Below are 15,343 nucleotides of genomic sequence, written 5' to 3' on the forward strand. Positions count from 1 at the left end.
TTCTCTCATCACATGATAATAAATATATGATAAGTAGGACATGATTTCCACAGCTAGTCAAATTGTGATGTGAATATCAGGATTTAACTGTGTGATTTTTGAGTCAAACTCGATGACCCATATTTCATGAGTAGTGATTCAACATGAATCCATCTCTCATGAGAATAAATGGAACACTTAGCACTCATTGGATCTAGGTGATGCTCACAGGGGTGAAGCACCGGGACTTCCCGGGAGGTCACCCATCCCAGTACTACTCCAGCCTGAGCGCGCTTAACTACGGAGTTTCCTCCACAGTTAAACCCAAAGCTTGCAACCCCATTTGCAAAACCTTCACCAAGTGTTGTGCCTTATGAACCATTCATTAGAAAGCCCCTTAAGCTCATCAATTGATAAGTAGGACATGATTTCCACAGCTAGTCAAATTGTGATGTGAATATCAGGATTTAACTGTGTGATTTTTGAGTCAAACTCGATGACCCATATTTCATGAGTAGTGATTCAACATGAATCCATCTCTCATGAGAATAAATGGAACACTTAGCACTCATTGGATCTAGGTGATGCTCACAGGGGTGAAGCACCGGGACTTCCCGGGAGGTCACCCATCCCAGTACTACTCCAGCCTGAGCGCGCTTAACTACGGAGTTTCCTCCACAGTTAAACCCAAAGCTTGCAACCCCATTTGCAAAACCTTCACCAAGTGTTGTGCCTTATGAACCATTCATTAGAAAGCCCCTTAAGCTCATCAATTGATAAGTAGGACATGATTTCCACAGCTAGTCAAATTGTGATGTGAATATCAGGATTTAACTGTGTGATTTTTGAGTCAAACTCGATGACCCATATTTCATGAGTAGTGATTCAACATGAATCCATCTCTCATGAGAATAAATGGAACACTTAGCACTCATTGGATCTAGGTGATGCTCACAGGGGTGAAGCACCGGGACTTCTCGGGAGGTCACCCATCCCAGTACTACTCCAGCCTGAGCGCGCTTAACTACGGAGTTTCCTCCACAGTTAAACCCAAAGCTTGCAACCCCATTTGCAAAACCTTCACCAAGTGTTGTGCCTTATGAACCATTCATTAGAAAGCCCCTTAATGAATGGTTCCTAAGGCACAACACTTGGTGAAGGTTTTGCAAATGGGGTTGCAAGCTTTGGGTTTAACTGTGGAGGAAACTCCGTAGTTAAGCGCGCTCAGGTTGGAGTAGTACTGGGATGGGTGACCTCCTGGGAAGTCCCGGTGCTTCACCCCTGTGAGCATCACCTAGATCCAATGAGTGCTAAGTGTTCCATTTATTCTCATGAGAGATGGATTCATGTTGAATCACTACTCATGAAATATGGGTCATCGAGTTTGACTCAAAAATCACATAGTTAAATCCTGATATTCACATCACAATTTGACTAGCTGTGGAAATCATGTCCTACTTATCAATTGATGAGCTTAAGGGGCTTTCTAATGAATGGTTCATAAGGCACAACACTTGGTGAAGGTTTTGCAAATGGGGTTGCAAGCTTTGGGTTTAACTGTGGAGGAAACTCCGTAGTTAAGCGCGCTCAGGCTGGAGTAGTACTGGGATGGGTGACCTCCCGGGAAGTCCCGGTGCTTCACCCCTGTGAGCATCACCTAGATCCAATGAGTGCTAAGTGTTCCATTTATTCTCATGAGAGATGGATTCATGTTGAATCACTACTCATGAAATATGGGTCATCGAGTTTGACTCAAAAATCACACAGTTAAATCCTGATATTCACATCACAATAAATATATGCTTAGTCTTAGAATACAATACATTATTTATAGACATACTTGTTGTACTTGTGTTATTAGAGTAAATAATAATAGGTTCTTTGATCTCAATTATGATATTCTTCAATATTTTCTTCGTCCACATAACTTAATTAGAGTTGTTTGCTACTATAACATACTCTACCTCAATAGTGTTGTATGAAATGCAATTTTGCTTCTTGCTTAACCAAGAAACCAATCTACCTCCAAGAAAGAATGCTCCACCACCAGTGCTCTTTCTATCATCCACACTACCTACCCAATCATCATTAGTATATGCAAAAAGTGTGAATTCATTTGATCTATCATACCAAATTCCATAATTAGGTGTACCTTTTAGATATCTAAATATTCTCTTTACTGTTACAAAAATGATAGTCTTAGGATCAGCTTGAAATCTAGCTATAATCCCAACTACATTTTCTATATCTAGTCTATTGTGAATAAGATTAACTAAAACCTCTAATCATGGATCTATAGTTCTTCTACTTTTCTACAAGTGTATCATCTTTGCTAGATAACTTATGACTAGTTATCATGGCTGTACCAATAGGTTTACAACTTTCCAAACCAAACCTTTTCAAAAAATCTTTTAGGAACTTAGCTTGTGAAATTAATATACCATCATTATTCTATATAATCTACAAACCTAGGAAAAACTTCATTTCTCCTATCATGCTCATTTCAAATTCATTCTTCATCTCCTCAAAAAATTTAGCACTAGTTTCATCTTTACCTCCTAAAATGATGTCATCAATAAAAATTACAATATTCAACAATCTATCTTCAATTTATTTCAAATAAAAGTTATTATCTTCTATACATTTAGAAAATCTATACTTTGCTAAGAAATTATGTAATGTTGCATACTAGGTTCTAGGTGGTTTCTTCAAACCATAAACAGATTTCTTCAATTTGCATACCATTTTTTATGTCTTCTGATAAAGTAAAACCTTATGGCTACTCAATATTAATTTCTTCTAGTTTCCCATTCAGAAAGGATGATTTACATCCATCTGATAAACCTTAAATTTCTTGTTTTTTGTATAAGCCAGGAGTATCCTTACTACTTCTATTCCTACTACTGTTGCATATGTTTCCTCATAATCAATTCCTTCTTACTGTGAATAAATTTTACAAACAATTCTATCTTTATTCCTCACAACTTCTCCATGTTCATTCATCTTATTCCTAAAAACCCACTTTGTTTCTATCACATTATTGTCTTTTGGTCTAGGAACTAACTCCCATGTCTCATTCTTTATTATTTGATCCAATTATTCCTTTATTGCTTGGATCTAATGATTATCTTTGACTACTTCATCTACACACTTAGGTTCAACTTGAGATATCAACCATATCTCCTCATTTACTTTGTTCCTTGTCATTATTCTTTTATCCTTACTTATAATTATCTACTCGGGAGGGTTATTCTTTGTCAAATTCCTATTAGGGGTAGGAGTTGACATCTCAATTCTTATCTCTTCTCCAAGTTAAAAACTTTGTTCTCCTCTATGGTCAAAAGTTAGCACATCATTCTACAAGTCATTGTTAGTCTTAAAGAAAACCTTAGCATTTTGTCTAACAATTCCTAAGTTATCCATTTCTTCATCCAAATTATAATCTACCATTCTTTAGTTCCAAACTTCTCATCAATCCTTACATTTTTGCATTCAACTATTGTCTTAGTTGTATAGTTAAAGCATCTATGAGCCTTACTTTGCAATGAATAGCCAAGAAAAATACCTTCATCGATTCTTTGATCAAACTTACCAATGTCATCATCTCTCTTAATATAAAATTTGCTCCCAAATATCTTCAAATATTTGACTAATGGTGAATACCCAAACCATAGTTCACAAGGTGTCTTGTGCATACCTTTTATGATCTATACTCTGTTTAGAGTATAAAATGTTATTTCAATTGTTTCTCTCTAGAATGTCTTAGAAGCATCATTCTCAAATAACATTGCTCTACCTACCTCTGCTATAGACTTATTTCTTCTATCAGCAACCCCATTTTGCTTAGGTATTCTAGGTGCAAATAGTTGTCTTTTGATTCCATTTTCTTCACAAAATATGTTAAATTCTTTAGAGGTGAATTATCCTCCTCTATCAGATCTCAAACACTTAATCTTAACACCATATTCTTTCTCCACTCTATTCTTAAATATATTGGAATTATAAAAACCTTCAAATTTCTCTTTAAGAAATTCTGCCCACGTCATTCTAGTAAAATCATCAATAAAATTAATAAAATACCTTTTACCATAGAATCTTGTTGTTATAGAAGGACCATTTAGATCCATGTGAATGATCTCCAACTTCTCGCTAGTAGTGAAATTTTTTCTCTAGGGAATGGTACTTTCTTCTACTTGGCCTAAATACACTCCTTACACACAACATTAGTAGGATTAACAATCTTAGGCAAGTGTCTGACTACAAAAGTGCTACTAAACTTCACAATATTATCAATGCTTATGTGGCAGAATCTTCTATTCCACAACCAACTATCATCCTCTTTAGGTACCAAACATTTCATATTAGTAAGATTCAACTAAAATACATTACCTCTAGATCTAGTGCCAGTTCCAATCATCTTACCATCTGTATCTTTGATAGTGTAGGCCTTCTTAGTAAACTACAACTAACAACCCTTGTCCACCAACTGTCCAACACTCAATGAGTTATGCTTCAATCCATAAACAAAATAGACATCATTAGTGTTAGTTTTATCATCAAGAGTAATGGATGAAATTCCTATTATATGATAGGTTGCTTTGTTACCAATACTAATTATTCCTCCATCTCAATTCTTGAACTTAACAAAATTATTCATATCACTAGTCATGTGATGTGAACAACTACTATCAATTATCCAATCAGATTTCATTTCCACTTGGGTAATTAGATCTCTTTCTTCTCTAATTTCTCTATCAAGATCATCCTTCTTGATAGCCATAAATCCTTATTCATCATCACTTCCACTTTGACCTTTTTCATCAGATTAATCATCTTCATTTGCATATAAACAATTTCTATCTCTATCTCTTCTAGGGTTAAACTTTCCATTATATGTTTTCTTTCTTTTAGGACATTTAGAGTCATAATGACCAAATTCATTAAAAGTGCAACATTTAAAGATTTTCTTACCTTTTTTTCTCTCTTCTCAGTAGAAAAGCTATTCCTTCCTCAATCTTCTTGTCTTCATCAACTTTGCTTCTGCTAGAAAAATCTCCATGAGTTCTTGTTGGGGCACTAAAATTTTTTTTGACTCTTACAAGTTCTCTAGACTATCTTAGATCTACTTCTATTGATTCTAATCTTCCAAGCAATGTTTCCTTTGTGAAATCTTTAGTACAAGGCATTACTAGTTGTATCATCTAAGCTATTGGCTTGAAAGGTGGTGTCAAACATTTCAAGATCTTCCATATGACTTCAACATCTTCCTTGGTTCCACCAAGAGAAAGAATTTTTTCAACCATTTCTGATTCTCTACTAATATAACTTTGTATAGATTCATCTTCCATCATTCTAGCATCTTGAAATGCACTTATCCAATTCTATATTCCCATTCTCTTTGCAAGATCATCACTTTCAAAAGTAGATTCTAATGCTTTCCAAATTTCATGAGGTGTTTCAAGTGACTTTACCTTATTGTATTCATTCTCTAGAAGAGCTAATAATAGAGCTTATCTTTCTCTCATGTTACACCTTAATAGATCTATCTTTTCTTTAGTGCATTATTCAATTTCTTCTTCATTCACAATTGTCTTCCCATTCTTTATCAAGATCTAATAACTTGGACCCATGCTAAACATATGAATCTTCATCTTTTCCTTCTAACTATCATAGTTGGCCCCATGAAATCTAGGACTATCCTTTCTAAAAAGATTCACCATCGCTTCACCAAATTTTTTAAGCTTATCCTTCAAGGACTTGAGGCTTTGATACAAATTGCTAGAATTTATAGTCCACTGATATAATTGGGTGGGTGTGGGGGTTGGGGGGCGGGGAGTTAAGTTAGTTATCCAACTAATATCACAATTAACAACTTTAAACAATCTTAACCATATGAGTAATATAAACTAAAACCACAACAAGATACTCATACACAATAACACCAAACTTTTAACTAGGGAAACCCTTGATCAAAGAGAAAACCTTGGTGGGGATGGAACCCACAAGATAATGTACTAATATAAATATTCCTTGTTAGAGGATAGACCATGTTAGGAGTCTGTTATAACATTTAGTACATATGAGTCCCTATTAGGAGACTTTGAATTCATGTTAGGGGATTCCAACCCTATTAGGAGTTATGGAAGATAGTTTGACCCACTACTCAAATAGATTCAAGGGCAAGACCATTGAGCCCATTGCCAAAATGATCTTTGTATTATTCCATATGGAATAATCTAGAACTGAATTGTACTTCCTTCCTTTGTCTCCATCCTATTAACTGGATTTTTGCTCCTTCAAATCTTGTATCCAAATCTCAAATATCACATCCAATAATCCCTTGGATTGCTTACATGGATTCAGTAAGAAATTTGTTCCTTTTTTCACTTCACACTTCTTATAAAAATAGATTCATTTTACAATGAAGGAAAAAAAATATTTCCTTTATACCACATCTTCATAATAATTTCTTGAGTCAGCTTTGAAGCTTTCCCAATTAATGAAAATAGGATAATTAATTAATTACAACTACAATAGCACTATCAACTCATAGTCTATAGAAAAATTAGTCATCTAATTATCCTTTGTCACTTCCTAACTGTGCATCTCTTCATTACATCTCAGATGAAAGATAGCCAACAATTATCAGGAACTACTTTCCTAATACTCTATATCTGAACTGCTCTCTGTAAATTAGGTACAACTTCTATACATCCTTTTCTTAGGCTTTGCACACTTAACCACGTCATCAAGACATTGTTCTAAATATTTCAATAACAAAACACCTCTAGAAAACCAAGCCATTTTCCATACCATCAAGATCTATGTCTGCTACTCTACTAGTATTTACAAAAATAATGTTATGTTGACAGCAATGAAAAGCATAGTCATTAATGCAACATATCAATACTCTCCATTTCTTAGGATACTCCCACAATGTACTATCATCAACATCCATGATAGCACATAATATAATACCAACATTTATTAATACCTTAAACAACAGCAAAGAAATCCTTTTTAGTTACCATGTAGTTTAGCTTTGTGCTAGTGAAGTTCTTGTTGATATAGTAAATAGAGTAGAATAGGTTGTCTTCCTTTTTTCAAAGAATTGATCTCATAGAAAAATAAAAAGCATTGGTGTGAATATGGAAAATCAATTCCCAATTAGGACCTCTAAGAATAGGGGTAGTCACAAGCTTGTTCTTGATTGTCTTAAAGGATTCTTGATACTCAGGTGTCAAAGTGAAGACAACATTTTTGACTAACAGAACAAACAAAGGGGAAGCAATCTTATTGAAATTTTGAAAAAATATTTGATAGTATCCAACATGACCAAGTAAAATCCTAATGTATATTTGGGTTGAGGATATAGGGAGGTTCTAGATTATTTGAATCTTTTTGCGATCAACTTGGATACCTTTTGAGGAAATTAAGTGGCCTAATATAATTCCCTCAATCATTAACATGTGATACTTTTTATGGCTTATAGATAGGTTAGTAAATATACATCTTTTAAGTACTTTTTCCAAGTTATATTTAGCTTCTTCAAAAGTGGTCCCATGGACAGTGAAATCATCCATGTAAACTTCTAAACAATCATTGACCAAATCAGAAAAGATACTTAATACCACTCTTTGAAATGTAGAAGGTACATTACATCATTCAAAAGGAAGAATTTTTTATGCAAATGAGAAAGGAAAGTTGGTCCTTACCTAATCCTCTACAGAGATACACATTTGGTTATACCCACCAAATCCATCCAAGAAAGAGAAGAATCGCTTTCCTGCAAGAGTACCCAATACTTGATCAATAAATGGTAATGGAAAGTGATCCTTCTTAGAAGCCTCATTTAAAGCTCTATAGTCCACACAAATATGCCACATGCCATTTTTATTTGGTACAAAAACCAAAGGAGATAAGCACCTTCTCTCTGAGATAGGATATATGAACCCAATATTCAATAGCTTTTGAAGTTCTTCTTTGACTACATCCCACAAAACATGATTGAGTCTTCATCATGGTTGTCAAACTGGGTGACTTCTTTCCTTGACGTAAATTTGGTGGGTACAAGTATATGAATTAATACCTTTCATGTCATGGTATTACCATAAAAATGCATCTTTTTGTTCTTTGAGCATACTTATGATGTCTTTGCCTTGAGCTAGTGTTAATTATGGATTAATATTGAGAGTACCATTTGGTAGGACCTACATAGGTTTTGATGGTCTAGGAGCATTAAGAACAAACCTTGGTGATGGGTTTGGTTTATCTAAAGACAACATGGGACTATACAAACATTGATGTAGAAAAAGATGATGTAATATGAGAAAGTATTAGATAGATAAAGAATTGCTTACCAAAGGAAAATTTCTAGAAGGATAGTCAACAATTACATGTGAAGGAAAATGCATAATTTCTAAGATATCATTAAACTCGTACCTATTTTGAGGAAAGTTCTACAAAATATTGTCATCAGTATGTTCCTCAAGGTGTTGTGACTTCTCGTTGGTAAGGACTAGCACAAAATCATCTAGGTCACTATCAACCCATACAAGATCTTTTGTATATAAAAAGGGTTGAGTAGGGGGTATAAGGGAAGTTTTTTTGTTGTTCTCCATTGGAAATAACCATGTTACCTGACTGTTAATTTATGTGAACATTAGCAACTACTAACTAGAGTCTCCATTTTTTAACTGTATAAAAGATTACTAGTATTTCCTTCTCATAGATAGGTTTGAGTTGACTTTTACCTTTTAATTGATGACTCTCAAAAGTAATTTGTTGACCTTTTTGCATGAGATATGCTCTTATCCCATTTCCAAAAGCATCACATTCAACAATGAATTCCTTGGTGAAGTTTGGAGTGGTAAGAATTGTAGTTGTACACATAGCCTTCTTCAATTACTCAAATGATACATTAGCATATTCATTCCAAAAAAATGAATTCCTCTTCAATAGAGTGGTAAGGGGTGCTACTATTTGACCATAATTCTTCACAAATCTTTTATAGTATCCTATCAATCCAAGAGACCCCTTAGCTTCTTAATAGATTTTTGAATAGGCCATTCGATGATATCCTTAATTTTGTTAGGGTCTACCATTACTCCTTCATGTGAAACTATGTGTCCCAAATACTCCACCTCCTTAAGACAAAATAAACACTTGGATAGCTTAGCATATAGTTGATGATCTTTGAGTAATTGTAATGCTTGATCTACATGTTGCAAATATTCTTTTCAAGTATTTCCATAAATTAATATATCATCAAAAAAAACTAACACTAACTTTCTCAAGAACTTCTTAAAACTGGAATTCATCAAACTTTGGAATGTAGATGATGCATTGGTAAGATTGAATGACATCACCAAAAATTCATAATGACCCTCATGAGTTCGAAATGTTGTCTTACAAATAATTTCCTCTATCTAAATTTAGTGATAACCCAATTTAAGATCTAACTTGGTAAAATACATAGCTCTGTTTAATTCATCTAGAAGATCATCAATGACTAGAATAGAAAACTTATATTTAATGGTGTACTTTTTGAGAACTTTATAATCTAGACACATGCAGTGAGTTTAATCCTTCTTATGCACCATCACAACAAGTGAGGAGTAAGCACTTTGTCTATGCCTAATAGTTCCTACCTCTAGCATTTCCTTAACAATTTTTCTATCTCACTTTTTTGTATGTGTTGGTACCTATAAGGCCTAATGTTTGGTGGATGGTTTCCTAGAACTAGTTGTATGGCATGGTCATGATCCCTCTTATGAGGAAGTCCTTGAGGCATATCTCTAAGAATCACTAAGTGATGATCAATTATTTCTTGTAAATCTAGATGAGTAAGAGCATTAGATTGAGAGATTTCTAATTAACATAGTTGGGCCACAAATCCATCCATACCTTTCTTAAGAAAATTTTTCATTTGATGACTTCAATCCCCTTAACTCCACTTCCTTTCCTTTTGATTGAAATTACATGAATAGTTCTTGGAATTTTATCTCAATTGTTCCCAATGTAGTAAGCCATATTACTCCCAAAACAATATCCACTACACACATAGATATTGCATACATTGGGTATCAAGTTGATAATCTCCCATGGATAATTTGATGCTATGACACTTCCCTGAATAACTAACTATGCCTTCCTCTGGACCCACAATAATGGGTTACACTTTTTTGCCTAAACTGACATTGAACTATGAATTTTCAAGAAAACTTTCACATTCAAATACAAATTTTCATTTAACAGTAAGGAATTTGAAGATGAAGTAAACTAGAGTCTTTTAGGATTTTCTATTTAGATTCTAAATATATTTTAAAATTTTTTTTTTGAATTGATTTGATTGAATTAATTTTTCTCCCACGAACATTGCTATGTTATCAAAAACCTGATTTTTAAAAAGTGACAATGTTTTTGACACACATAACAATAGATATCAATGTGATTCTTTCAAATTTAGCTTGTTAATATCCATACCAAAACTACAGAGGTGATCTCATGTCTTTATCCTTAGTATTTCATATTTTATCAGAGTTTAAAGTTGACCTAACACTAATTTGGACATACATGGCTTTTGACACATGTAACTTATTATATATTTATCCAATTTCAAAATTTCTTTCTTTGATTGAAAGAGAACTCGAGTACAGAGACTCTAGTTATTTTTTAGAATTTTTATTCTTCTATTTTCTTTTTTTCCATGAGTGTTCAATATATAGGTTTATTTTTTATAATGAACCTCTGTTCAATTAACGTAAAAAAATGTATATTGAAAAAATTCAAAATGTCTCAAATCCATATTCATTAGAAAGCTCATTCTGAGTACTTATTTCATGGAAAATGACATGTCCTCAGTACCCCATCTACACCTTGAAATTGAGCCTGGAAGCCATGAAAACAACTAAGAATGTTATAGACTTTGTGAATGTTAGAATTTGATAAGATTAATAACCCAAAAAACTAGTGCAAAGAATAAATATCTAAACTATGAATGCAAATGATACAAAATCAAAATAGTATCATAGAGTTAGTCTCCAAGAGAGTAATGGAAATGCTGGAAGCAAAATAGCATTAAGAGGATGCAAAAACAAGAGATGCAAATACAAGCCAGGTAGCATTCTTATATAGGCTAGGAAGACGGAGGAGGTGGCAACACCAACCAATGAGGAAAAACCATCTATCGGACTAAAGATAGCAAAGTATCTTCCTAAGATAGCTAATGGATGCTCACATGTAGGAAGGTGACACCTCACAACCATTCACCTAATAAGACATGCTTTATTAACCTAAGCGAGATTATTAAAAGTGTAAGAAAAACCTAGAAAAATAGGAAAAATAAAAAAACTACACTAACACCCCCCATAAGCAAAGCTTAGGTCAATGTAGAAATGGGTCCCAGCAAGTCAAGCCTAATGAGGTACCCATGTACATAAAATTCCCCCAAAAGAGAGAGAAAAGTGACTCCCCAAAGAAAATTAGTACTCCAAGTGAGAGGAAGCGGCCGCCCCAAAAGATGAAGCATCCCATACCCCTAGAAAAGCTTGCAAATTTTGTCTGGTAGATCCACTTACATCGAACAATTTTTCTTCCCTTAGAAAAAGGGACAAGATCCCAAGTGTGGTTCCTCATCAAGGAACTATACTCTTCTTGCATAGTTGTATCCCACTTAGAAATACCAGAAGCCTCATGAAAGGACTTTGGATTAGAGGTAGTAGAAATGAAGATATGTAGAGCATCCTGGAATTGTGAACGAGTCTACTTGGTGTTTGATGGATCCCCAACCCAATCACCTGCAAATTGCAAGGTCTATCTAGCCCAAAGTGGACCAAAAGATGGAGAATCTATAGGAGAATCATCAACTTGTGAATGATGACTAGGAGAGGAAGAAGGTGAGTCCTCTAAATCACTCTTTGCATCAAAAGTGGCGGTAGAAGACTGCTCAAGTGAATTTGACCCATTAGAAGATCTATCATGTATTCCAAGTGACTCCAATGTTAAAGTAGAAGGCAACCCTATGACCATGCTCTGCTGGTTAAGCTGATGCAAGTAGTGGAAGTTAAGATGGCCAAACTACTCATGCCATAATCTGCTCACATCATTAGAGTGAGTGAGAAAAATAGCCAAAGGAGGATCAGGAACAAGGTGAGAAAACATATAGAGTCGTGAGTGATGATTTGCTCTCCCAACTGCAATTGTAGAATCATTGTGCAACTCACATATCTCCATTGAATCAGGAGTGAACTCAACCTGCTTGCCTAAACTTGTGTGAGTGATCTGGTCTACTGATAGGAGATTAGTTGACAATGAGAGTACACAAGGAACATCATGGAATGTGCCATCCCCCACATCAACAGACCCTCTCCCACACACCTCAATAGGATTTTTATCACTCATCAACATAGAAGGCATAGTACATGGCTCAAAGGATGTAAGTTCTTCCTTAGATGAATCCATGTAGTGTGAAGTACCCGAATCAAGAACCCAAGTGGATGGTGAGGAAGCAACTGCAAAAAGGGCCTTGCCCTTTCCTTTCCCCTTGTTGTTTTCTTTTTCTTTGTTAGACCCTTCATTAGAACTTTGTTTGATAGACTTAGGAACACTGATATTATTCTTCTCAAGAATGTATGTCAAGTGATCAAGTTGTTTCTACAAACATTTATGTTCATCATGACCGGGTCTTTCACAATAGGCACATTTGACCTTTTCTTTCTTAGGCTTATTGCCCTTGGAAGATGGTGTATCAATAGTTGCTTTTGAAGAAATCAATATCTGATCCTTCTTCTCCTTGCTATTCTTTTGTTTCTTATCCTTACTATTGTTGTTACTACTTTTTCCTTGTTGTTCTTTTGTGCCTTAGTTGGCAGCCAAGGCATGTGACTTAGAGGATGTAAGAGTGCCCATCTAGATTAGCTTGTCCTTTTCTCGAGTGAGATTGATAGCAAAATCATCTAAAGATGGCATGGTGAATTGAGTACCAAGTGCACCCTTAGTAGCATAGAAGGTAGGGACAAACACAAAATATTTTGAACTTAGCTTAGAGAGAATACTAAGAATCAGTTGTCCATCTTTCTTTTCCACATTGTTTTAACTGTAGCCTTAGTGGTTTCAATTTGGTGAAGAAATCTTGGACTGTGTTGAAATTGCTTGGACTCGAACTAATTAATTTATTTTCCAACATATGACCCCTCATTGAATCTTGTGTGCCAAATAGTGTTTCTAGCTTTGTCCATACTTCATTTGGTGTATCCAAAAACTGAATGTGAAATAGAAAGTCAGTAGAAATAGACAAACACAATGTTCCATATGCCTCATCACATTTGTTAAACCACTTAGGCTTGTCTTCATCTTTAGCAGGTTCAGTTTCAAGTCCCATAGTTATCCTATTTAATCCAACTTTCCTTAAGTGAATTTTCATGTGTGATTTCCACTCAAAGTAATTGTAACGCTTGACCTACATGTTGCAAATGTTCTTTACAAGTCTTTCCATAAATTAATACATCATCAAAAAACACTAACACTAACTTTCTTAAGAACTTCTTAAAACTAGAATTCATCAAACTTTGGAATGTAGACGATGCATTGGTAAGATTGAATGACATCACCAAAAATTCATAATGACCCTCATGAGTTTGAAATGTTGTCTTACAAATAATTTCCTCTATCTAAATTTAGTGATAACCCAATTTAAGATCTAACTTGGTAAAATACATAGCTCCATTTAATTCATCTAGAAGATCATCAATGACTAGAATAGAAAACTTATCTTTAATGGTGTACTTTTTGAGAACTTTATAATCTAGACACATGCAGTAAGTTTAATCCTTCTTATGCACCATCACAACAAGTGAGGAGCAAGAACTTTGTCTATGCCTAATAGTTCCTACCTCTAGCATTTCCTCAACAATGTTTCTATCTCACTTTTTTGTATGTGTTGGTACCTATAAGGCCTAATGTTTGGTGGATGGTTTCCTAGAACTAGTTGTATGGAATGGTCATGATCCCTCTTATGAGGAAGTCCTTTAGGCATATCTCCAAGAATCACTAAGTGATGATCAATTATTGCTTGTAAATCTAGATGAGTAAGAGCATTAGATTGAGAGATTTCTAATTAACATAGCTAGGCCAAAAATCCATCCATACCTTTCTTAAGAAACTTTTTCATTTGATGAGAACTTACCATTTTTGGGGATTTTCCTTCAATCCCCTTAACTCCACTTCCTTTCCTTTTGATTGAAATTACATGAATAGTTCTTGGAAGTTCATCTCAATTGTTCCCAATGTAGTAAGCCATATTACTCCCAAAATAATATCCACTACACACATGGATATTGAATACATTGGGTATCAATTTGATAATCTCCCATGGATAATTTGATGCTATGACACTTCCCTGAATAACTAACTATGCCTTCCTCTGGACCCACAATAATGGGTTACACTTTTTTGCCTAAACTGACATTGAACTATGAATTTTCAAGAAAACTTTCACATTCAAATACAAATTTCCATTTAACGGTAAGGAATTTGGAGATGAAGTAAACTAGAGTCTTTTAGGATTTTCTATTTAGATTCTAAATATATTTTTTAAATTCTTTTTTGAATTGATTTGATTGAATTAATTTTTCTCCCATGAACATTGCTATGTTATCAAAAACCTGATTTTAAAAAAGTGACAATGTTTTTGACACACATAACAATAGATATCAATGTGATTCTTTCAAATTTAGCTTATTAACATCCATACCAAAATTGTAGAGGTGATCTGATGTCTTTATCCTTAGTATTTCATATTTTATCAAAGTTTAAAGTTGACCTAACACTAATTTGGACATACATGGCTTTTGACACATGTAACTTATTATATATTTATCCAATTTAAAAATTTATTTTTTTGATTGAAAGAGAACTTGAGTACAGAGACTCTAGTTATTTTTTAGAATTTTTATTCTTCTATTTACTATTTTTCCATGAGTGTTCAATATATAGGTTTATTTTTTATAATGAACCTCTGTTCAATTAACGTAAAAAAATGTATACTAAAAAAATTCAAAATGTCTCAAATCCATATTCATTAGAAATCTCATTCTGAGTACTTATTTCATGGAAAATGACATGTCCTTAGTACCCCATCTGAACTTAGAAATTGAGCCTGGAAGCCATGAAAACAACTAAGAATGTTATAGACTTTGTAAAAGCCATCTACTTTACTAGTTTCGATAGAAACTAACTTTCTATCAAAAAAATTTTAATACTTTCAATAGAAACTATTTTTAGTTAGTTTCTATCAAAACTAATAAGGTCAATTTTTCATGTAAAAAATAGTTTTGATAGAAACTAAATAGTTGATATAGAAACT

Source organism: Cupressus sempervirens, chromosome 10 (assembly GCF_028749045.1).
Source record: "Cupressus sempervirens isolate cs-2001-9-10 chromosome 10, ASM2874904v1, whole genome shotgun sequence".
NCBI lineage: Eukaryota > Viridiplantae > Streptophyta > Pinopsida > Cupressales > Cupressaceae > Cupressus > Cupressus sempervirens.